This window comes from Engystomops pustulosus, chromosome 7, assembly GCF_040894005.1.
Source record: "Engystomops pustulosus chromosome 7, aEngPut4.maternal, whole genome shotgun sequence".
In the NCBI taxonomy this organism is placed as follows: domain Eukaryota; kingdom Metazoa; phylum Chordata; class Amphibia; order Anura; family Leptodactylidae; genus Engystomops; species Engystomops pustulosus.
Genome location: NC_092417.1, coordinates 162376004 through 162401154, shown reverse-complemented (window position 1 = coordinate 162401154; position 25151 = coordinate 162376004). Strand labels below are relative to the sequence as shown.

General features: G+C 37.3%; 1 long non-coding RNA gene across 1 annotated transcript in view; it reads right to left on the bottom strand.

Moving 5' to 3' along the window:
* Nucleotides 1-9558: 9558 nt before the first annotated feature.
* The window catches only part of LOC140071199 (uncharacterized), a 31213-nt gene continuing 15620 nt past the window's right edge, over nt 9559-25151 (bottom strand). Inside the window, exons 2-3 of the long non-coding RNA XR_011849093.1 lie at nt 24420-24579; nt 9559-16170 (exon numbers count right to left, since the gene is read on the bottom strand). This is a non-coding gene — a long non-coding RNA (uncharacterized lncRNA). The remainder of the gene's footprint in view (nt 16171-24419; nt 24580-25151) is intronic.

The following is a 25151-nucleotide window of genomic DNA, read 5'->3' as shown; positions in this document are numbered from 1 at the left end:
GCTTCTACTGCAGGGGACTTGTCACATATACATCTGCAGTACATACAGATCTTACCATCATCACATCTACTATGCATTATTTATATCCATTTCCTGCTAAAAAAAAATATATATATATATTGAGACACACAGGATTATTAGATTTTTGTCTCCACGGATTACAGATTACACGGAACACTATGCAGAAAACTGCAAATAAAACGATGCAGAATCCCATATAAAATATCTTATATAGCATCTAAACACAATACTATAGCATAATACTGAACATACAACTTTAAATATATATATATACATAATGCTGCACATAATACCATGCACAACACTACACATAACACATGACAATACTACTATACTTAACACTGTATACAACATGTACAATACTGCACATATAACTATAAATAGTACTAAATGGAATACTATACATAATGCTATGTATACTACAGTAAATGCTACTATATAAATACTATATAATACTATAAATAATACTATATATGCATATATATATATGTATATACTACAGAGAATTGTGTACATGCTTCTATTAAACAATACTATATTTAACACTATACACAATACTGCCCATATATATATATATATATATATATATATATATATATATATATATATATATATACACTGTAGCATGGGCAGTATTATGTATAGTGTTATACTATTTTATTTATAGCAATATGTAACCACACATACAATACTACACATAATACTTTACATATACTTATATAATAAAAATATAATTAATATTATTATTAAGGTAGAATATTCATAAATAGATATATCCCACTATGGATTATTAGACTGATATTAGCAGCAAAGACAGGCAAGATATGACGTAGATCCATCTATCTGCCTATCAATCATCTTTTCTATCTATATATCTATATTTCTACCTATTATCTTTCTCTTATCCATCTATCTCATATCTTCTCTCGATCTATCCAACTCATATTTCTAATATTTTTTATCTAATATGTAACACATATTTCTATCCAATATCTATCTATCTATCTATCTCATATCTATCTATCTATCTATCTATCTATCTATCTATCTATCTATCTATCTATCTATCTATCTATCCCATATGTATCTATCTATCTATCTATCTCTTATCTATCTCATATCTATCTATCTATCTATTTATCTCTCATATCTCTCATATATATCTATCTATCTATCTATCTATCTCATATCTATCTATCTATCTATCTATCTATTTATCTATCTATCTCTTATCTATCTCATATCTATCTATCTATCTATCTCTTATCTATCTCATATCTATCTATTTATCTCTCATATCTCTCATATCTATCTATCTCATATCTATCTATCTATCTATCTCATATCTCTCATATCTATCTATCTATCTCATATCTATCTCTCATATCTATCTATCTACACTATAATCAGTAATTAGGTGCTAGTTCTGTATATCATGTAGAAACACCATATAGCTACAGTAATATATATATATGTATAGTAGGCACTAGCCATAGGGCATAGGGTGAGTGCTGTACACATTGTGCACCTCCATATGTTGGCTTTCCCACGCCTCAGCCTGGCATTAGGTGTATTAGATGCTGTGTCCCCTCCTGGAGGTGCCAGGCCTGAGTCACATGGGCGCTGCCCCCCTCCCACTTATGCCATCACACTAATACATTGTGACGGTCCCTCTCCAGTGACAGAGCTGTGCAGCTGCTTCTAGATCAATAGTTGTCACACATATGAGAGGAGGGGGGGCACTACTTCCATCCAGGGGGCAGTGCCATCCTCTGCCTGCTCTGCCCTCTCTCCCAGCACACATACATCTGTTGGGTTTGTAATGTAATTTGTAATTACTCCCCTTATGTGGTCCAGGGCCTTGAACCATCTTTAATTAAAAGCATAATTAAGGAAGATCTGAAGAAGGACAATTAGCAGATGGCCGACCCCTCCACAATGTACAGATACAGGCAGAGGATTCACCTTCCCCAGTACAGTCACAGGGAATTACACTGGTACATAGTGCTGGAGGTATATACTGTATAGAGCATGTATATATTATCCATCACTATTATCTATCTATTTATCTACAGGCAGAGGATTCACCTTCCCCAGTACAGTCACAGGGCATTACACTGGTACATAGTGCTGGAGGTATATACTGTATAGAGCATGTATATATTATCCATCACTATTATCTATCTATTTATCTACAGGCAGAGGATTCACCTTCCCCAGTACAGTCACAGGGAATTACACTGGTACATAGTGCTGGAGGTATATACTGTATAGAGCATGTATATATTATCCATCACTATTATCTATCTATTTATCTACAGGCAGAGGATTCACCTTCCCCAGTACAGTCACAGGGCATTACACTGGTACATAGTGCTGGAGGTATATACTGTATAGAGCATGTATATATTATCCATCACTATTATCTATCTATTTATCTACAGTCAGAGGATTCACCTTCCCCAGTACAGTCACAGGGCATTACACTGGTACATAGTGCTGGAGGTATATACTGTATAGAGCATGTATATATTATCCATCACTATTATCTATCTATTTATCTACAGGCAGAGGATTCACCTTCCCCGGTACAGTCACAGGGCATTACACTGGTACATATGCTGGATGTATATACTGTATAGAACTTGTATATATTATCCATCACTGTTATCTATCTCATATATATACATCTATCTATCTATCTATCTATCTATCTATCTATCTATCTATCTATCATATCTATCTCATATCTATCTATCTATCTATCTATCTATCTCATATCTATTTATCTATCAACAGGATACACCTTCCCCAGTACAGTCATAGGGCACTACACTGGTACATAGTGCTGGATGTATATCCTGTAAAGAGCTTGTATATATTATCCATCACTATTATCTATCTATTTATCTACAGTCAGAGGATTCACCTTCCCCAGTACAGTCACAGGGCATTACACTGGTACATATGCTGGATGTATATATTGCACATATTATCCATCACTAATATCTATCATGTATATATTATCCATCACTATTAATGATCACAGAATAATGACCTGTGTGCTAACCTATCTATCTATCTCATATCTATCTATCATTTATCTTCTATCTATCTATCTATCTATCTATCTATCTCATATCTATCTATCTATCTATCTCATATCTATCTCATATCTATCTATCTCATATCTATCTATCTATTTATCTATCTATCTATCTATTTATCTATCTATCTATCATTTATCTTCTATCTATCTATCTATCTATCTATCTATCTATCCCATATCTATCTATCTATCTATCTATCCATCTATCCCATATCTATCTATCTATCTATCTATCTATCCATCTCCTATCTATCTATCTATCTATCTATCTATCTATCTATCTATCTATCTATCTATCTCATATCTATCTATCTATCTATCCATCTATCCCATATCTATCTATCCCATATCTATCCATCTCCTATCTATCTATCTATCTATCTATCTATCTATCTATCTATCTATAAACGATGAAACAGGCAGCACAAAAATTCTGAGTGAACAAACGGTGGTTTAATCCATAAAAGACGACGTTTCGGCTGGTAAGCCTTTCTCAAGTGAGGTTACAAAGGTAAATGAGCATATATATACATTCTCTGTGCAATGTAGTAATTGATACAAAATTCATAATAAAGTGCAAAATCAATAAAGTGCAGTGCTTTCTTTCAATACAATCAGAATATACATAGTTGCAACATATTATGTGAACATATGAATACAGAAATGGGTATTATGAAAGTGAAAAAGAGTTCATAAATCCTTAACAAGGTAATTAATGTGTGTAAAGTGCAGGTGCTTTATTAAAAACATTACCGGGGCATGGGTAGGCTTACTTCCAAACGTGGAGCCGTCAAACACGGTTTGTAAACAGAGATACTGCGCATGCTCGTACTATCCGGCCAGGGGTTTCAATCAGTCACGCAGGCGCATGGCTGAAGTAGGAAGTCAGAGCCTCCATCTTGGGTGTGGGCAACCAACAACCCAGCATCGACATGCGCAGACGCCGGCACACAACAGTGTACACCATCTTGGTCAAGGGCAGCCAGCAAATGTAGCGTGTATAAGGTAAGTGTAAAATATATAGTATAGGTAAACCAGCCTGGTCCTTCCCCTGGCCAGGACCAAGTACGGCTTTGCACACAATTTGTTCCTCTATTTCTGGCTTATTTTTTCATATATACCGCTATGCTGCTTGAACTTTCTTTTTTTCTATCTATCTATCTATCTATCTATCTATCTATCTATCTATCTATCTATCTATCCATCTATCCCATATCTATCTATCTATTGCCTTCTTTTATTAGCTATCTATCATATATTATCTCTCTTATATGTTCTCTATAAATCATCTATCATTATTACGCATGCAGTATCTGTCCGATTGTCTATCTACTATGTTTTCCATATGTTTCTTTCTATCTTCTCCTTTTTAATTTTTATTTGTTTAACATAGCTTGCAAGATTTATATATATATATTTTTTTTTCCCCTATATTTCTTCCTATTTATCTATTTTATATCCAGTCGCCTTTTGATCTCATGTGAATATCTTTCGTTTATCTGGGAATTTCGTGGAATAGTAAATGTTTGCCTTATGATCTGCCCCAATATCCTGTTGGTCTGGCACTTATTTTGCACGGCACAGAACAGTGTGATGATCTGATTCCAGGTCTCCCCAGTCCTGTGCAGGAGGACTGTGTATAGATACCCTATTAATAGATATAATATACCCACATATATATGTAATAACGCTGTGTACAGATCTGCCGCGGTCCTTTCTCGTATCCCTTTCTATTCTGCATAATGAGAAACACAGATTTAAATTAGCGCTGACATTATCATAGAATCTCGATTTTATCGGCGACTTAATTTATCCGTATCCTTTAATGTTATCCTGTCCGGCTCCGAACTGGGGGTCCACATAATAATTGGTTAATCATATTTCAATCAGCCATCCCGCTCCTGGAACAAGTTGGTGGAGACCCCATTAAGTCAGGGATGAGATGTTCGCTGTATAATATCTCCGGATCTGGAGCAGCCACATCTCATTTACATCTGCACCTTGAAGTTGCGGAGACCATTACTGGGGAACAATCCGAGATATGAATAATTCAGGACTGTACAGAATTATGTATTAGCGGAGAAATTTTCCAGGAACGCGAGGAAGACAATCAACAGTAAAAATAAAATTATTTGCTTCCCCCCCCCGTTCTCGATGTTGCATTATTTGGGTTGATCTTATTCAAAGCGAGGCAGAAGTGAATTATAATCATTCCAATTATCTTCAAGATATTTTCCATAGGACTCAGGTTGTCAAAGGGAAGAAAGTACTTTCTCGCTGCTCTGTGGCTCCATTTTCCAGTCGGTTTGTCCTTCCTGCTGCTTGACTTAGTTTGTTTTTCTTTTTTTCTTTGCATACTCGGATTGTCTTAGTGTTTCCTCCGAGAAGCATTATGTTCTGCTGATGCACAAAGACAGCCATGGTGTGGAGAGGATGACAATGCGGCCTGGTATGAGAGCAGCCTCCTTCAGGGGGTCTCATGTACAGACGTCTGTCTCAGGCCCGTGGCTCAGGCAATTTAAGAATATGAGCCGAGTATCCGATGGAACGAAATACGTGGAAAAGAAGAGTTTTCTTTTGAAAATAAAAAAAGAGATCCCTTAATTCTCCTCAAACATTTTTAGTAAAAAAAAATTTGAATCTTTTAAAATATATAAAGGGAATCCGTTATGGGTTTTGACCACAATAAATTGCAGACAATGATTCAGGTTTGGGTTTGCTGAGTTAGGCCTCTTTCACACACTGATTCTGGGGACGTGTGCCAATGTACTGCACCGTTGTTGGGAAAATGATAGAGCATGCTCTCTCTCTTCCTGTTCCTATGGCCAGGCAGCAGGCGTCCCCATACATGGAGATGGGAGGGGTGTTTAGTGCCCATTTCTCCTCCTCTCCAGTCGAAAGTGTGATTTGCCCCAGTCCAGTCATTGGCGTAGCACACGTTCTTGTGAAAGTAGTCTTAGGCTGAATCTCGCACAAAGGTTTGGGTACCCAAACACCCAACAGTAACACTTGTGATCAATGCTAGCACCAATCGTGAGTTTAAACCCTTTAAATCGGTGTTACTAGCCCAAACGCTGAACCCCAACTTCTTGCTAAAGTCTTGGTTTAAGAACCCAAATCCACAATGTTTGTCATACCCCTGATATGCTCTATCTTTCTCTACGTGTACAGCCGGGCACCAGGTGTCCATATGGAGAGGGGAGTGGTCAGCAGCACTCATACCTCCTCCTTGTCTACCGAAATTGGGTTACACCCTGGTCCTGGCCTGGGCATAGCACACCTTTTTGTGAAAATAGCCCTAGGCCGAACCTTGGACAAAGGTTCAGGTACCCGAATGCCCAGCGGTAACACCCATGATCAGTGCTAGCACAGATTGTGGGTGTAAACCCTATAAATGTTAGTGGGGTGAGCCCAAACTTTGAACCCCAACTTCTTGCTAAGGTCTAGGTTTAGGGACTCAAAACTGAACATTGCAGTTCATCCCTACTGCTAGATTTACGCACTGGAGAGCTGTGTGACCAGACCTTTGCATGTGTAGTCTGTAATAGCAGGATGGTGAAAAGTGATCTTTTAATCTGGGTTTGAAGTTACTTTAGTTGCTCTGGGAGGGTATTTAAGCCTGAAGAGCTTTTTCCTCTTTCAACAAACCTCTGGGAGGGTCTTTGAGCCTGAAGAGCTTTTTCCTCTTTCAATAAACTGTTCCACAGCCCCTCCCCTGTGCTCTGAGTGACTTCTCCTACTCCTAGCAGAAGGGGTAGTTGTGGAGTAGCACAATGCAGAGAGCAGAAAGCTCTTCAGGGTGAGAGACCCACCCAGAGCCCTTGGTGGAGCTGCAGAGCTAGATTAGAACTTCATCATTCACAGTCCTGTCACTACTACATACACAAAGGTATAGTTACACAGATCTCCAGGGACTGTACCTAACACTATCTGCAGTTTTGTATGGTCAATACTAAGGACAGATTCCCTTTAACTGGCTTTTTTTTTGCGGTTATCCTGAAAAACCCTTGGGTAGAGATGAACAAATCAATGCATAGATTTGGTATGAATCAAATCTGAATCTTTTCTGATTAACTTTGGACAAATCTTTTGACATGGCGGCTGTAAACTGCTGTAATTAATCCCAGAGCTTAGGGATGGAACTGGGTGAAGGAAAATTTTAAAAATTTAATTTGAACAATTGATCTTTGTTTCAGGGGACTAGAGGGGGTTATATACCAATTTCTAAGACAATTGAGGCAACATCGGTTCAGACCCAAATTGATACTTATGGGTGATCTCTACCATTGAGCAACTGTTGCAGGCCTATGAAAATAATAATAGGCCCCTGTTGAATGGCAAATTATTAACCCCTAGGTTGGAGTTACATCGATCACTAAGCCACTACAGCCAGTCATTGGCTTCAACAGTCTCCAACATGCATGCAGAGATCACAGGACTGCTTACCTCTCCAGTCCAGTAAGAAGCATTAACATGGATTCATAAGGACCAGTGTGCAGCAACGTGGAGCCAGCAAAAGGTAAGTACCAAGACCATTTTTGTCCTTGCCCACAGTCTGGCCGCTCAAGGGCAAATTTACATAAAGATATAAATGGCCTGTACAAAAAAATTTGGTGAAAAGTTATTTAATGTGAAAAAAGTTTCTTTACCTTAGGAAAAGGGATTTTTTGTAATAGCCTAGCTCAGGAGCAAATCAAAGCAGGGACAGCAGAAAACTTCAAAAACGGCCTGGATAGTCTTCTACCACATCAACCAGAGATTCCTGTCCATAAAATGGCCCCAGATGGAGGGTCATGTAATGTCTATCTGTCCATATGCAATCACCCTTCCAGGACCTTAATCTTATATTCATAAATACTAGCCTAAGGTCCTGGCAGAGCGATTGCTCATGGTCAGGTAGAGATCACATGACCCTCCATCTGCAGCCCTTTTATGGACAGGAATCTCTGGCTGATGAGGTAAAAGACAGGAGGCTTCACTTTACATATCAGGAAAGCGGAGCAGAACTATTAATAGATGTATATTGGTAAATTACCCAATATTCTGCTCCCCCACACTTACACGCACATTACAAAAAACATAAGTAAAAGTGGCCAACCCCTTTAAGATCTAATGGGGGTATAACTGATTTTTCTTATTTTCGAAAGGCACAATACAGGAAGTCCCTGGGTTACGTACAAGATAGGCTCCATAGGTTTGTTCTTAAGTTGAATTTGTATGTAAGTCGAAATCGTATATTTTATAATTGTAGTTCCAGACAAATTATTTTTTTTAATTGGACCAAGGATTATGAATAAAGCTTCATTACAGACACCTCACAGCTGATCATTGCAGCCTGGGACTCTAAGTATCTAGAGATCTTCACCAGAGGTCACAGTAAGTTGGGTCGTCTGTAAGTCGGGTGTTCTTAAGCAGGGGACCGCCTGTAATTTTAATTACGGGTTCTAGTAGTGTCACATGACCTTATCTTCTATGATTCGATGAAGAAGCATTCAGACAGTGGCCCGCTATATGTAAGTTTTCAAAAATTTTACGACCATGCTTCTATACAGAATATATATTGGGGGTGATACATACGGTAGGTAGATATTTACTACTCTATTATCCCAGGCACAGAATTTGGACCTGCTAAACCTCATTAGCTCAATTTTGGGGTTGGTGCCTTCCCGAGTATGTGAAGAATGTACAGGTGTGCAGGGTGGGACGGATAGAAATATGTGCTGTGATAAAGGGGCATATGAGGGCAGTATAGCTCCAGAAATACCTGTTCATTACTCGTAGTATATAGAAAGCCGGAGCGTTGTCATGTGCAGGCAGGAGCGTTGTCATGTGCAGGCAGGAGCGTTGTCGTGTGCAATTACGGAAATCATGTACATAACCTAAAGCTTCACCAAAACATGACCGCAGGTGGAATTATATACAAATTCTGTAGATTTGTCTACAATGTCAAGGTCTAGTAAGTTCAGGGGCGCAAATACTTTCCATTTTTATATTCATATATTGGAGGAATCTATTAAGTCTGTTGTAGGTTTTTATCATTTTACTATTATGTCTTTTATTATAAGCTTCTGTTTGTATAAGTAGACGTGGTTCTTTAACGTGAGACTAAAGACGTTGTTATGGGGAATCTATGGGGGTTTCAGTTTATATTTTACTTATTTTTGGACCTTATTTTTGCTTCTATTTCTTTTCCTTGGTGGTTATAAGTGTGTTTCGAAATCCTTTTCTTGCCCTCCAGTGAATTTATGTCTATCCCACGGATGTTTAAAATCACTTACTGTTGACTTTTCCATTACAGCAGCAGGAAGCGTCTTCAAAGCTTCCACGACTCTATCAGTAAAATAAATACCGTCTAATGTTCCACCTGATCCTTCCCATTTTCAAGGCTAAGATTGGGCCCTTTTTTGTTGTGTTCATATTTTTGTGTAGAAAAATATCCACCTGAACCTTATAATAACCTTATTTTTTCCCGTTTTTTTTTAGTATGTAGGAGCGATTTAAGACTCGAGAAGTATAAGGTCTGGTGTATTCACTCTACAAAATATGGACAGTATAGTAAGGCAAAAATATCACAATGTCTACATGGATCAATTATTTATACATTGGTAGACTGTTTCCTCCAGTGGACCATCTTGACCATGACCACTTGAGTAATATCAGTTGATCCCAGTAATTTATTTGAAATCAGATGATCGTCTAATGTGTTTATTGGATTCCCGACTTGAAGGTAGGTGTCAGTGGAACGAAGGTCCTAGAATTTTCGAAATTTGACTTGTCGAAGCCCTTCTTCTAAAAGAAGACAAGCAACCAGCAAACATCTCTTGCCATGGCCAATTCCCCCTCTCTTTGGAAGACACGTTTGTTCGGACAGCCCAGGTTCAGCAGTCAAATGTGTATGGCCAAACATGGTACTAACCTTGGGCAGGTCCTAGTCATTGTATATATCTATGATAGTTTGAACAATGAGCAATGTATGAATTGGGAAATACGGCCAACGTATTGTTTGTATACCACAGACCAAATAAAGCCATCTGAAGAAGGCCTAAATCCAATGTCGTGCTAAAAAAATGGGTAGCTACTTGGCCATACATTTCTAGGGCTTATCATTGGCAATGCTATGTTTGGTCCCAATACACTACAGCAGGCCATTCACTTAGCTATCAGTAGCTATCAATCAAATCTTCAATAGAGAATGAGGAATAAGCCTCAGCAAAACTCCTCTAGAAGTGGTGGCTCATCACCTTATTAGAGAAGGGATTGGGCGTGTTGAAGGGGTTTTCCCATAGCGCGTTGCTCGTTAATCTCTGTTAACTCCATAGAGATGAATGGGGCATTATGGTCATGCGCGTCCAGCTGCTCCGCTCATCTCGAGGAGCATCAAGGGGTCCGATGGAGGTAAATCGGACCCCATCGGACTCCCGGTTCTCGTGATCTTTGGGGTCTCATCACTGAGATCCCACCAATCAGCATGTAAGGCTTTATCCTCTGGATAGGACCTGACTTGTTTCATGGGGAAACCCCTTTAAAAATCAATGGGCGTCATTTATTAAACTGGCTGCACAAGTTTTCTGTAGTACTTTGCACTGAAAACAACGTGCAAACTGCATGCATATGTGTTTATGGACTGTCTGCACCAGTTTTGTGTCGTGGCTGCACTTCTACATGTTGGCGTTCCGATGCCAATTCGGACTGTGCGGTCCACATATATTACTGCAACTTGACAGAATTGTGGTGCACACCCATTAACCTGAGTGCACCCCAAAAAAAAAACTAGTGCACTAAGTTTTAGCATGATCGGCATGTGCAGGGTGAACCCAAGATTATTGAAGACAGTGCGCCCATGAAGACCAAGTAATGCAGTTTGCATCAATATTGATAAATGTGGTCCAATATGTCAGAACCTTCATAAAACTGACACCTGCCATCAAGGCAAAAATCGGGACACCACCTTACCCGATATATGATCAACCAATTCCAACAAAATCAGCTGGATCAACCGATATTAATCAAAAACTAAAGGTCACACTCCCATCTTTCATAAAGATCAGGAGGGAGAAGTCTACTTGTAACTACTGAAACTTACAAAAAGGCTTGTGTAATGTAGCAAAAAAAACCATCTTTATTAAAACACAAATATATACACATAAATAAAACCAACACCACAAAAATATATAAAAACAATTAAAAAGGGTAATAGTAAAGTGCCAATAGTCCTCGTCCTATCATACATTATACCTGTAACTACTGAATTCTTGAAAATTACAATAATTGATCTAATTATAAAAATATAATAAAAAAAACATTTGGTGAGACGCTTGACCTGCTGACGAAAAACACAAACCACTATTATTATGTGTGCGAAGGTAAATTAGTATTCATGACTCGTCAGGTTGTCAGATACTCGTCCTAATTATACAATATGGCAATCAATAAATGTTAATGTCCAAGAAATCATTCTACAAGGATTTCATTGATTCTAGGAGATCAGACCAGAGGTAGATAAGTTTATTGGGTTGTGTAGAAAAGGTGCATCGTATTTCATGTAGGGTTTTAGGATCAGCTAGGTCCTCAACAGGGCCGGGTTTTAGACAAAGTGGGGTCCTGGGCAAAACTAAGAGTGGGGCCCCAAAATAAAACTATTTTATGAACAGTCACAGTCAGTAAGAGACTCCTGCACAATAATAACACTGTGTAGTTACACACAGTAGCAGGTAAGTATCTGTAATATGGGGCTGTAGGAGAATGTTATAGGAGAGAGACAGGTGATAGGGAGATGGATGATAGAAGAGAAATATGAAAGATGATATAGATTTATAGATAGGTGATAGATTTATAGATGCAGAAATATAAAGTAGATTATATGTAGAAAGATGATGTATCTTCAACCAAACATTCTACTAAGGGGTACTAAAGGAGCAATACAGCCTCTACCCACAAAAGTCCACATGCTGGGGGCCCCTTTAGGACAGGAGACCCTGGGCAAATGCCCAGTTTGCCGCCCCGTTATGCCGGCCCTGATCCTCAATATGTGTTATGTAGACCCTATGTCACTAAGGAATATGTGCCCTGTATTCCTGCTGAGAGAATTAGAGTCATAGCCTTGGGGGCTTGTCGGGTGCTTGGGGGATCTTATAAACAGACTTCTATACCCTATCATAAAATTTCATCCTTTATTATTCAATAACCCAACCCATGTTTATAGAGTTTTCCTGACCTAAGCTACCTTGTACATGATTTAGTCACACTTTGATGATTTGACTATGCCAAAACCAAAAAGAATCTTCAGCCGAAATCCAGGGATGAGCCTTGTACTCCAGCTGTACTCTCTTAATCGCTCAGTCGATAAGAAAGAAGAACATTCCTAACCTTCCCATAGATGTGAATTAGCCAATTTACTAGCAATATTTTCGAAACGTTATCAGATTTATTGAGGACAACAATTTAGAATCTGGAATGTTCTGTATGTTGTTGACGTGATACCACCAAAAAAAAAAAACGTAATAATTTGGATGTGTCCAAATGTTTTTGAGACAATTATTGGAAACCAATTGACCAATGGGTTTTTGGATTGGAGCGGAAAATAAAAAGAGCAGGAGTTAACTCTGGTAATTACTGGGAGAACATAAAAATCCCCCAAAAAGTTGCCTGTGTTGGCAGCCAATGGTTCCCTATAAATCATTACTATAAAGTAGGAGTAGGACACTCTCAGATGTGTTTTATTTGCAAGTCACTTCTGAACTTGACAATGAATTCAGAATTTCAACCCAAATTAGGTTGGAGGTAATTAACCCCGGTCAAGGACATTTGAAGGACGTCGTCACCAGCGCCTGTTTACAAACAATATTTGTATCCCTAAAGGTCGGAGACCTCTGCCAGTCACTTTGCTTCCGCTGAGCAGCTTTCACAACCCCCTGATATTATATTTGTGAGCGCTTCCTTCATTTTATCCTCCCCTTCGAATGAATCATTTGCTCTATTCTTTTTAATTGTGATAGCCAATTAGCCATCGTGTATGCCCCAGTTGCCTGTAACGGAGCATTAAACTAGCCTTTATTTAACGCTAATTTACCATAGCTGTTTTGTTTAACTTTGTCTTGTAAGGACCAGATTTTGTAACAAAAAATAGGTATAATTTGATGTCGACTTGCATTTCTTTCACCCTAGGCTCAGCAAGGCTTCTCTTTATTGTACACCCGGGCAGGCCGAGCAGGAAGGCTGAAGCCTTATTTCCGAACACCTGGAGCCCACAGAACAAGAAAATTAGCATTGATATAGATTTAGTTGAAATGTAATCTCTTAAATCTGTCCAAGATTCGGGGAGATAATTACACTTTCACTGAATTGCCAAGGGTCAGAGTCTCTGTGGACCCGACGAGTTGATTTACTAACAATAGTGTAACATAAAAAAAAAAATAGTGTCGGAGATTATAATGTTAATATATTCCGTCACAAGGGAGTCAGGGCTAATGTACGGCTCATTCAATATAAGTTGATTCCTTTTCCTGTGTGGAGATACTAATCCTTTTTCTAGCAGTTAATTACAAAGAAAAGTTATGTTTAAAATCACACAAGCGGTGCTAATCGATTGTAATACAATATTGGCAGGCGCTTTCTTCTCGGCCAAGCTGCGGAGGTCTACGGAGAAGAAAGAGAAGGAGAGGGGGAGTGTGAGACACAGGAAATAGAGAGAAAAAATAGTCATGGCTTAAGAGTAAAGAGACAATCAGATGTGGAAGGTTTTGGTGCGGATTCGAGATGCGGATTCGGCACTGTAAATTCAGCGTATTTTCGCAAATCCATTGTAATACAATATTGGTAGTCGCTTTCTTCTTGGCCAAGCTGTGAATGTCTATGGAGAAGAAAGCTAAGAAGAGAGGGAGCATGCTACGGAGGAAATAGAAAAAAAAATCATGGAGAAAGAGTAATGAGCCAGCCAGATGTGGAAGGTTTTGGTGTGGTTTTGAGATGTGGATTCGGCACCGTAAATTCCACTGTAATACAATATTGGTAGTCGCTTTCTTCTTGGCTAAGCTGTGAAGGTCTATGGAGATTAAAGCTAAGAAGAGGGGAGCATGCGACGGAGGAAATAGAAAAAGAAGGCATGGAGAAAGAGTAAAGAGATGACCAGATATGGAACGTTTTGGTGCGGATTCGAGATGCGGATTCGGTACCATAAATTCAGAGTATTTTCGCAAATCCATTGTAATACAATATTGGTAGTCGCTTTCTTCTTGGCTAAGCTGTGAAGGTCTATAGAGAAGACAGATAAGAAGAGGGGGAGCATGCGACAGAGGAAATAGAGGAAAGAAATGAGAAAGAGTTAAGAGAGGACAAGATGTGGAAGGTTTTAGTGCGGATTTAAGATGTAGATTCAGCACCGTAAATTTGCGCAAATTTGCCCAAATCCATTGTAATACAATATTGGCATGAAGTTTAATCTCCGTAAAGTTACAGATGTTTATGGAAAATAATGCAAAGGAGTGTGTGATGGAAGAAATTGAGAAAGGGAAGAGGCAATGGAGAAGGTTTTGGATTCCACAGAGCGAATCATTAGCAAGACCAAAGCCAATGAAATCAGTTGTAATACAATGTTGGTAGTCGCTTTCTTCTCGGCCAAGCTGTGAAGGTCTATGGAGAAGAAAGCTAAGAAGGCAGGGAGCATGCGACAGAGGAAATAGAGAGAAAAAAGTTATAGAGAAAGAGTAAAGAGATGGCCAGATATGGAAGGTTTCGATGTAGATTTGAGATGTTGATTTGGCACCGTAAATTTAGAGCATTTGTGCAAATCCATCGTAATACAATATTGGCTTGAAGTTTAAAGGGAACCTATCATCAGCAATTGGCCTAATAAAACACTACTAGTATATTGTCAGGCAACGTAACACCATCTAGTTTTTGTTTCTTTCATGGTCCAGTGGGGTGGCATCATCCAAAAAATCAACGTAGAAGTGAGCTGTAAATTGGTTGTGTAAAGGCGTGGATTTGAGATGCAGATTGTGCACCGCTACTTAACATCAAAATCACACAGTGTGAAACGATTGTTATACAATATCGGCAGACAGTTTCATCTCTATAAAGATGGTTATGGAAAAGAAAGTATAGGAATGTATTATTGTGTTATGGAAGAAATAGAGTAAGCAGTAGTGGACTATAATATTGGGCAGCAGCCCGGGGTCCAAGCCTTCTAGGGTGCCCTGGTCCACCCAAATCACCCACCAAATTTTATACTGTGAAGGACCTTCAACCATGAAATCCTCATACATCTGTTCCTGCTCTCAATACAAACGTCCATAAGAGCCATTTCAGGACATTTTGAAGGTCCTCCAAAAGTCCTGAAACCACAGATTGAAAGCAGAGGGAAGAGACGTATCCTCCATTCCCCAAGAAGCTGATTCTAGTACCATATATAGGAAGTGATTCCAGACTTGTAGGGGGCTATAATATTCGTATAGCCCAGGGAAGTCTTAATCCGCCCCTGAGAGTAAGGGAAATAGTAATGGCGAAAAAGTAAGAACTCCTAATGTGTAAGGTTTTGGTGCTGATTTGAGGTGTGGATTCCACAAAGAATTACATAGTGAGATTACAAAAGAAGTCCAAGTCGAGTGTAAAAAGATATTGGTAGTTGCATTTTTGTCAACAAAGCTGCCAACTTCTATGGAAAGGAAACAAAGTAGTGGGTAATGAAAGTCCAGACGTGGCAGATTCTTCTGCAGATTTGCGGTGCGGAGTCCATACAGCAAATCTTCCGCAAGTTCATACATAAAAATTGATTGTCTCATAATATTGACAGGTACTTTCTTCCCTGCAAAACTGGAGGTTTATGGAAAAAGTAAGGGAGCACTGATGGGGGAAATGGAGAGTAAAAAAAAAATAAGAACATAGTGAAAAACTAAGGAGAATTCCAGGCGTAGAAGATTTTGCTGCAGATTTGTGGTGCGGATTCTGTGCGTCAAATGCACCGTGCGAAACAGTTGTAATCCAATTCAGATTCTCTGTGATGATACAGAAGTTTGTGGAAAGGAAAGCAAAGGAACGTGGAACTAAGGAAAAAGAGATAAAATAAATTAAAATGGAAAAAGAATAAGGGGAAGTCTAGATGTGTTGGATTTCACAGGGTAAGGCCCCTTTCACACTTGCGTTTTTCACGCACGTTTTCTGCGTGTGCTTTTGACGCGCAGAACTTGCATTGCACTCTGCATTGCATTTTTTTTCACGCACACACACGCGTTTTTTTAACGCGCGTTTAAATCTCGACATGCTCTACTTTTGCAAGTCACGCGCGTGAAAAACGCACCATACAAGTCTATGGAGATGCATCAAAAAGGCATTGCACTCTGAGACACTTGCAAGTGCAATGCGTTTTTCACGCATCAATTGCCATAGAAAAGATAGAGCTCAGTCCTGAGTCCATTTCACACGCTTTTTCTGCGCGTGAAAAACGCATTGAAATTGCATCAAAAACGCGCGTGAAAAACTGAGACACTGAACAAATACTGACTGAAAACTGATTGCACTCTGATGCAAAATGTGCGTTTTTCACTGACCAAACCCTGATCGCACCCTGATCAAACTCTGACGTGATCTGCAATGCAAGTGTGGAAGGGGCCTAAATCTATGACTTCATAAAACATACCATCTTTACAATGTGGGAAAAACACAAACAATAAAGTTCCAAATATATTTTCCGTATTTGTTGCATTATAAGATGCTTCTTCTGATCGCCTCGTCTCTCTCCCGGCCTCCCGACATGAGTATTACAGCGGGACCTGGAGCGATGATCACATGCTTCCTGCCACACTGCAAGGTCCTTAACCCCTTTATGCTGCCAGGGGATGGGATCAGAGAAGAAGTTGTGGCGGGTGTGTGTGAGTGAATGAATGGATGTAGCAGTGATGAGTGTGTTCATGTGAGTGAATGTAAATAGTAGACCTGAGTGAGTGAATGCAGCAGAACTGTGGGTGACTGAATGGCTGCATCAGAATAGTGTGTGTGTGAATATATGTAGCAGTGTTCTGTGTGTGACCAACAGGGAATTTTTAAATGTGCTTCCAATCTATTTTTCTTTTTTTTGGTGCCCTAAAAATATGGCATATGCTTTTATAATGTGATATAGCTTAAAAATGTGCATGTAATAAAACCCACACCACAGATTCTCGGCAAAGACCATATACAAAGAACTCATTCATATAGATCTCCAATATGGCCTCTGATACTGTATGCTAACATTGTAGCTTCACATATAATATGGGGGTGAACATATGCCATATAAGCCAGGACTGTGGACGCCACAGTTCTCATATTTTTGTCAAAAATACCAGACCTATAATGAAACTTTGATGGACCCCAGGATGTGAGAAATAGGACAAGATTGAGAAATGTAGAGGTGGGACTTAAAGGGGTTTTCCCATGAGACAAGTTAGGCTCCGTCAACAGGATAGGGCCTAATGTACTGATCAGTGATGAGACCCCCACAGATCACAAGAATGAGGGATCCGATGGGATACAAGAAACCTGTTTCGGACCCCTCAGCGACCGCACATGACCGTTCTGCTCCATTCATCTCTATGGAGCTGACGAAGATAGCAGTCAATTACAGCTCAGCTTTTATTTCACACTTTGCTTTTGACAAATGAAAGCTGTTCTATGGTTGGTTGCTATGGTACATCAAAGGCAAGTATTTCTTTAGATGATGATGGATTAAGAGTGGTCTCAGCCCTAAAATTTAGTAAAGGTTGTGGACCACATAATGGTCCCCTGGCCCTAAACATAATAATTTGAGCCAGAATATTGCTGGGCTCCATCAACACTCATGTCAAGATCGTTTATGTTGGCCATAGCAACCAATCTGAGTTCAGCTTTCATTTGTAAACCTGCTTTGTAAAAATGAAAGCTGAACACCGATTGGTTGTTAAGAGTAACTCAGTCATACCATTAGACAGTTTTGATGAATATGTCCTATTGCCTTTTATTATCATTTATATAATAGTGGGTTAAACTTTAATAAGTGTAACTGAGGGGATGTGAGTACAACATGTGGAAAAGAAAAACAAAGGCCGACAGACCGAGCTGAGACTGTGAAAAATGGACCATGTCCTGTCCAAATTACAATAACCGACCACAGTGCTGGGGACAGGATAGAGAAATATAATGCAAGAAGTCCTGTATCCCTCTATCTGCGGTTGCTCAGTGAATTTTGGTTAGTGCAGTGTTCGAGACTGTTGTGTGCCTCCGATCTGCCACAAAATCACAAAAAACACATCTATCTATCTATCTATCAATCTCATATTTATCTATCTATATAAGATATATACTATTTCTATCTATCATATACCATCTATCCTTCACAAATCTTTCTATCTAAAATATAGAAAAAGCAGAACTCCAACAGGCCCAATGTGAAAAATCAGTGGATCTTTATTCCATAAGGTGGCGATGTTTTGCCCCAAGGTGAGACTTTCTCAAGGCTTGGAGGACCTGAAGCCAGGTCCTGGTAAACCAATTTTTTGTGTTTTTGTGTCTCTTTTTTGTGCTGCTTTGAACTTTTTATACTTATCTATCTATCAGCTACCAATGTATCTTCTATCATTTATATCTATCTATCTCATATTTATTTATAGCTATCTATCCCATATCTATCTATCTATCCATCTATCTCCTATCTATCCATCTATCTATCTATCCCATATCTATCTATCTATCTATCTCATATCTATCTATCTATCCCATATCTATCTATCTATCCCATATCTATCTATCTATCTATCTCATATCTATCTATCTATCTCATATCTATCTATCTATCTATCTCATATCTATCTATCTATCTCATATCTATCTATCTATCTATCTATCTCATATCTATCTATCTATCTCATATCTATCTATCTATCTATCTATCTCATATCTATCTATCTATCTATCTATCTCCTATCTATCTATCTATCTATCCATCTATCTCATATCTATCTATCTATCTATCCATCTATCTCATATCTATCTATCTATCCATCTATCTCATATCTATCTATCTATCTATCTATCTATCTATCCCATATCTATCTATCTATCTATCTCATATCCATCTGTCTATCCCACATCTATGTATTCCATATCTATCCATCTATCATCTATGTATCTATCTCATTTCTATCTATCTATCTCATATCTAACTAATATCTATCTATCTCACATCTATCTATCCGCTACCAAGGTATCTTCTGTTGTCTATATCTCTCTATCTATCTCATGTCTCTCTATCTCTATATAAGTTCTATTCCATATCTATCCAGCTAATATTTAAGAGGAAACTCTGTGTAACACTCCAGTGGTTGTTAGACACACATGACATTACCCTATCAGGTCAACTGGAGGTGCTTAACCCATTCCCTGCCAGGGGCAATCACCCTGTGTCGCTGCGGGGTCCAGTTTCAGGAAGACTTCCAGTAATGACTATGACTATTATTATTACTTATGTAGTCAGCGACATTCGGCTCCCTCCTCACCCCTGCCCCCCATACACACCCCGGTGGCTGGGAGTACAGGGACACGCGGCTACTAGGGGGTATTTAGCTGGTGTGTCATCTGATATATGTCACTGGTAACAATCATTAACCAGTAATTACATGGAAGTCTCCCTGTCTATCATCAGTTCAAGTAAAATCCATCCAGGTTTTGGGCCTTATAGAAAAAACAAGATGTTGCCGTAGAAACAATAGAATATTCAAAGCCAAACTTCTATAATATAATCTGGCCTTAAAATACAAAAAAAATATTCAGAAGGTTGGTTTTATCTCCTGTAATAGTTTCTATGCATAAGAAGCATGGATTTACCCAGAATAGCAGAATGATTAATAAGAAAAGAAATGAGCAGATATTTGTACAGGGACATTTATTACTCATAACAAAAGACAAGGAAGTGACAAAGCCGAGGGTTACACTTTGTGGTATCGATTATATACAGTATAGAAATACATTAAAAATGACTGAAAGACAGATTGGTGACTGATATATAGATGATTGATAGATAGAGATAGATAGATATGGGATAGATAGATAGATAGATAGATAGATAGATATGACATAGATAGATAGATAGATATGAGATAGATAGATAGATAGATATGAGATAGATAGATATGAGATAGATAGATAGATAGATAGATAGATAGATAGATAGATAGATAGATAGATAGATAAATAATTCCAAAAACAGGCAACCCTCCAGCACTCCAATGGAATTATACATTTAAGACGCTCTAGCCAGAGAGTCAAGGACTTTGCACCCAACTAAGTCGCTGTGCTGCTCTGAATTTTCCAACATTTAGATAGATAAATAGATAGATAGATAGATAGATAGATAGATAGATAGATAGATAGATATAGGATAGATAGATAGATAGATAGATAGATATGAGATAGATAGATAGATAGATAGATATGAGATAGATATATAGATAGATAGATATGAGATAGATAGATAGATAGATATATAAATAGATAGATATGAGATAGATAGATAGATAGATAGATAGATAGATAGATAGATAGATATAGATAAAGGATAGGTAGATAGATAGATAGATATGAGATAGATAGATAGATAGATAGATAGATAGATATGAGATAGATAGATTAGTAGGTAGTAGAATAAATACCTATGTAATAAATACTGTGGATAAATGATAGAGTATATATGAGAAGAATCTAAATGAAGTATAAATTGAAAATAAAGATTAGTGATATATACATAGATAATTGTTTGTTTACTTACCCAATTATCTAACTATATATCTATGCATCTTGATGTTTTATATCCTATTACCTATCATATAAATAATATTAAATTCATTAAGTATCTATATCTAGTATCTAAATCCTTCTAATGTCAAATATATTTGTGTCTGTCTAGAGATAGAAATACAGAAATAAGATAATAGAAAGAATAAAAAATTATTATAAGATAGATATGAGATAGATAGATAGATAGATAGATAGATGGATAGATGGATAGATAGATAGATAGATAGATAGATAGATAGATAGACAGATATGAGATAGATAGATAGATATATGATAGATATGAGATAGATAGATAGATAGATAAATATATGATAGATAGATAGATAGATAGATAGATAGATAGATAGATAGATATGAGATATAGATAGATAGATAGATAGATAGATAGATAGATAGATAGATAGATAGATAGATAGATATGAGATATAGATAGATAGATAGATAGATAGATAGATAGATAGATAGATAGATAGATATGAGAGATAGATAGATACTGTATATAATATATACTATATTTGTAAATGGAAAGTCAAACAATAGTTATTAGATAGATATATAATAGATACTAGAGTAAACATACAATTTAATAATATAATAGATAAAGTTGATAGATGATTGATATATCAATGAAATAGAGAGATATATAGATGAAAGATATGAGATAGATACTAGAGTTAATATACAATTTAATAATAAAATAAATAGATAACGCAGATAGATGATTAATATATAGAGAAAATAGACATATAGATGACAGATATGAGATAAATAGATATATTATAAAGTTAATATACGATAATATATAATATATAGATAAAGTAGACAGCTGATTGATATATCAATGAAATATAGAGATAGATAGATGATAGATATGAGATAGATAAATAAATATGAGATAGATAGATGGATAATAGATATATAGATGATAGATAGATAGATGGATAGATAGATATGAAATAGATAGACGATGTAGACATAGATATGTGATAGATAGATAGATAGATAGATATGACATAGATAGATATGAGATAGATAGATAGATAGATAGATAGATAGATAGATAGAAAGATATGAGATAGATATATGATAGATACATAGATAGGTCTACATTGAAAAGCAGTCTTCTGTGATTCATTAATGAGGATAAATGCAAACAAAAATAATAATCCACTTTTACTCTTATTCTAGCATATGATAACACATATATATAATTTCATACATTTTCATTTTCATTTGTCTACAAATGTCAAGAAATACATGGATATACAGCATATATAATGTACAGCATAATAACAATATAATGAAGAGGGTGAAACCCTATGGACCTAGAGGGAGGAATCAGAACAATTGTGTGAATGGGTCAAATAACAGGCGTCATTAGATCCCGATACAAGGAAAGAAGGGATTAATCCAAAGATTAAAATTAAGAAGACACAGATTATCAATAATACAGGACAAGAAGAGTCAACGCCATAACAAACCATGAGCCAAGAGCAATAATTGCAATACATGGACACAATCCAGAAGAGATTGACTTGGTTCCTTTCCATTTGCCCTGGGCCGAGGCCAACATTTGCTCCACATGTCACCCTCTACATGGTACTTAGGGTTTTCTACCAGTGCCCAGAGGGCAACGTCGAAGCCGAAAACCCCCAAATGCAAATCCCAAGTCTCCCTAATCTTCTATGTAACAGCAATCTATATGTTAATAGAATAGGAAATAGAGGTGGCAAGTTGTAATTTGTCTCCTCAATGCCCTGTAGCCCCCCGGTAAGGTCCCATCTCTTGCATGTTGTCACGGAACAGCTTGAGTCTTACATTGACTTTCCTTTTGATGGCCCAGGGATGACAAATACGCTTGTTTTATCCATACAATTTATTTCATTATTGTGTCCAACACGAATCATCACTATCAATCATAGGGGAGTCCACTTGGCAGGTGTCAGTCTTGCTATGTTTTGGAAGATTCAGTCTATATTTAATCCAATTACAAGGGTCAGGGCATCAGTGCAAATCCCCTTGTTAGATCTCCTGTCTAATATTCGAGATTTAAAGTCGGTGTGATCACATGGATACATGGACGGGGGGGGGGGGGGGGTATTTAAATATTTAGTTTGGGATTATTTTGAGGTTTTCTAATTTATGGTACAGATATGTGGGATCGGACCTAGATGTAATATCTTGTTATGTTGTTGTAGGAGAATTGGGGGGGGGGTTAATAATGATGATGATGAAGGAGTGTGTAGGGGGGGGGGGCTCTTTCCGCTCCATGGGCTTTCAAATACAATTGTAGATCGAACTCTGCCTTGTCAAGTTGAGCAAAAGTGAATTCGTAACATCAACGACGTGACTGTCTACTCTGTGCTCATTGCCTCCAATCACCCCCAGGGAATCCAGCTAATGTCTCAGTCTAGAGCCAGGAGGAGGCACACAAAGCTAAGCAACGATTGGACAAGCGTATTAGGACTATTAATAATAAAATATCCTTAATGGGGAAAACGCGGGACAATGTGCCGTAAATACAAAATTACTTTCTATTCGTTTTTTTATATTTTTAAAAAAATTTTCCAAAATTATTTTCATTCCAGTTCTGCTCATCGAAAGTGTGACTATGATTATTTATAATATTATTATTAATTATGCTATATGTTATGAAAAGGAGGCAGAATATGTTGGCAGTCGATTAGGAATAATTATAGATTTACAGTTGATAATTATTACACTATATTCATCTTAGAATTTTTATTGTAGTAAAGTTGATATTTTACTTGTTATTTATATTTATATTTTTATATGTTTTTTTCTTTTCTTTTGAGATTTGAAGATTTTACAAATTAATTGCGATTATGATAATTGCAATATCAGTATTTTTTTTATAATATGGAAACTTTTATGGTTATTTATGTGATTTTAAAAGATATTTAAAGAAATATCTTATATATTATATATAAATATTATATTTTTACATATATTTTTTATTTTATTTTTTGAAATTACCGTAAGTATAGAGAATAATTTATATATATATATATATATATATATATATATATATATATATATATACATACACACACACATATATATATATATATATATATATATATATATAATATTATATTAAGTATATATAATAATTTATATTTTATATATATATTTATATATATATATTTTTTTTTTTTTTTTTTTTTTGTGAATATGTGCACTTTGGGGGGAAAAAATCGATGTATCATTTTAGATTGTAGATGCATAGTTTACACATTTCAATCCCAAATTTTAATTCTCGTCCAGAAATAAATAATTAAGTTATTTAAATTGTATTATTTTTTTTTTACCTAATACACATTTTTCATTTTAGTAAATTGATAATGTACCACCCCCATCCCATATTATTTGACCCCCCCTCCCCAAGTATAAGATATATGGTGGTTGGCTCTCGGAGGGTGTATATCGGGCACAGGTGATCCGGCAGGGAGCCCTGATGGACACTTACCGTTGTGTGACTTGATGGGCTGAGTGATTGGCGCTGGAGCTGGCTGGGTCGCATGGACGCTGTGAGTGCAGCAGAGCTGAGGCTTCTCTTGGGTTCTGCAGTCTGTGTAATGCCACAGTAAACAAATTGTCTTGATGCGCTTATTATTATTGCTCAGATTCTGCTTGGATAGAGAATTAAAGCTCATTATTACAGTGTGTGTGCCGAGAATTGCTCAGTCTATGGGAACACATGGGCTTAGGGCATCCTTCAAAACTTCACATTGCAAAGTAAGTGAAAGATGCATTATACATTTCTAACACATAGGACCGGGTCTGGCTGACAGCTTCCGCCCGGGTGGACTTGGACTACACAGTCCTTCTTGCAGGTAGGGATATATTGGTGCACCGACCAATACATTGCCTATTTAGGGATATAGCAGAGTGGAGTTTGTCACTTGGCACAATACATTGTTATGATACAGTAAGTGGAGATTTCCCATATAGCTACTACAAGTCCCAGCAGCACAACATCGAATGATCTGCTGGTGGTGAGCCCGGCCTATGGGACCCTCCAAAAATATCAATGGAAGAAAAAACAGCACTCCAAAAAAATATTGTAAGTGAAAAAATAAGTGCACTTTTATTCCATAACATACATTTCGGCTCTATGACCCTTTCTCCTAAAAGGTCCACTTCTTTCACAACGTTTATTTGGAGTGCTGTATTTTTATCCATTGTTACTGCATTAGAA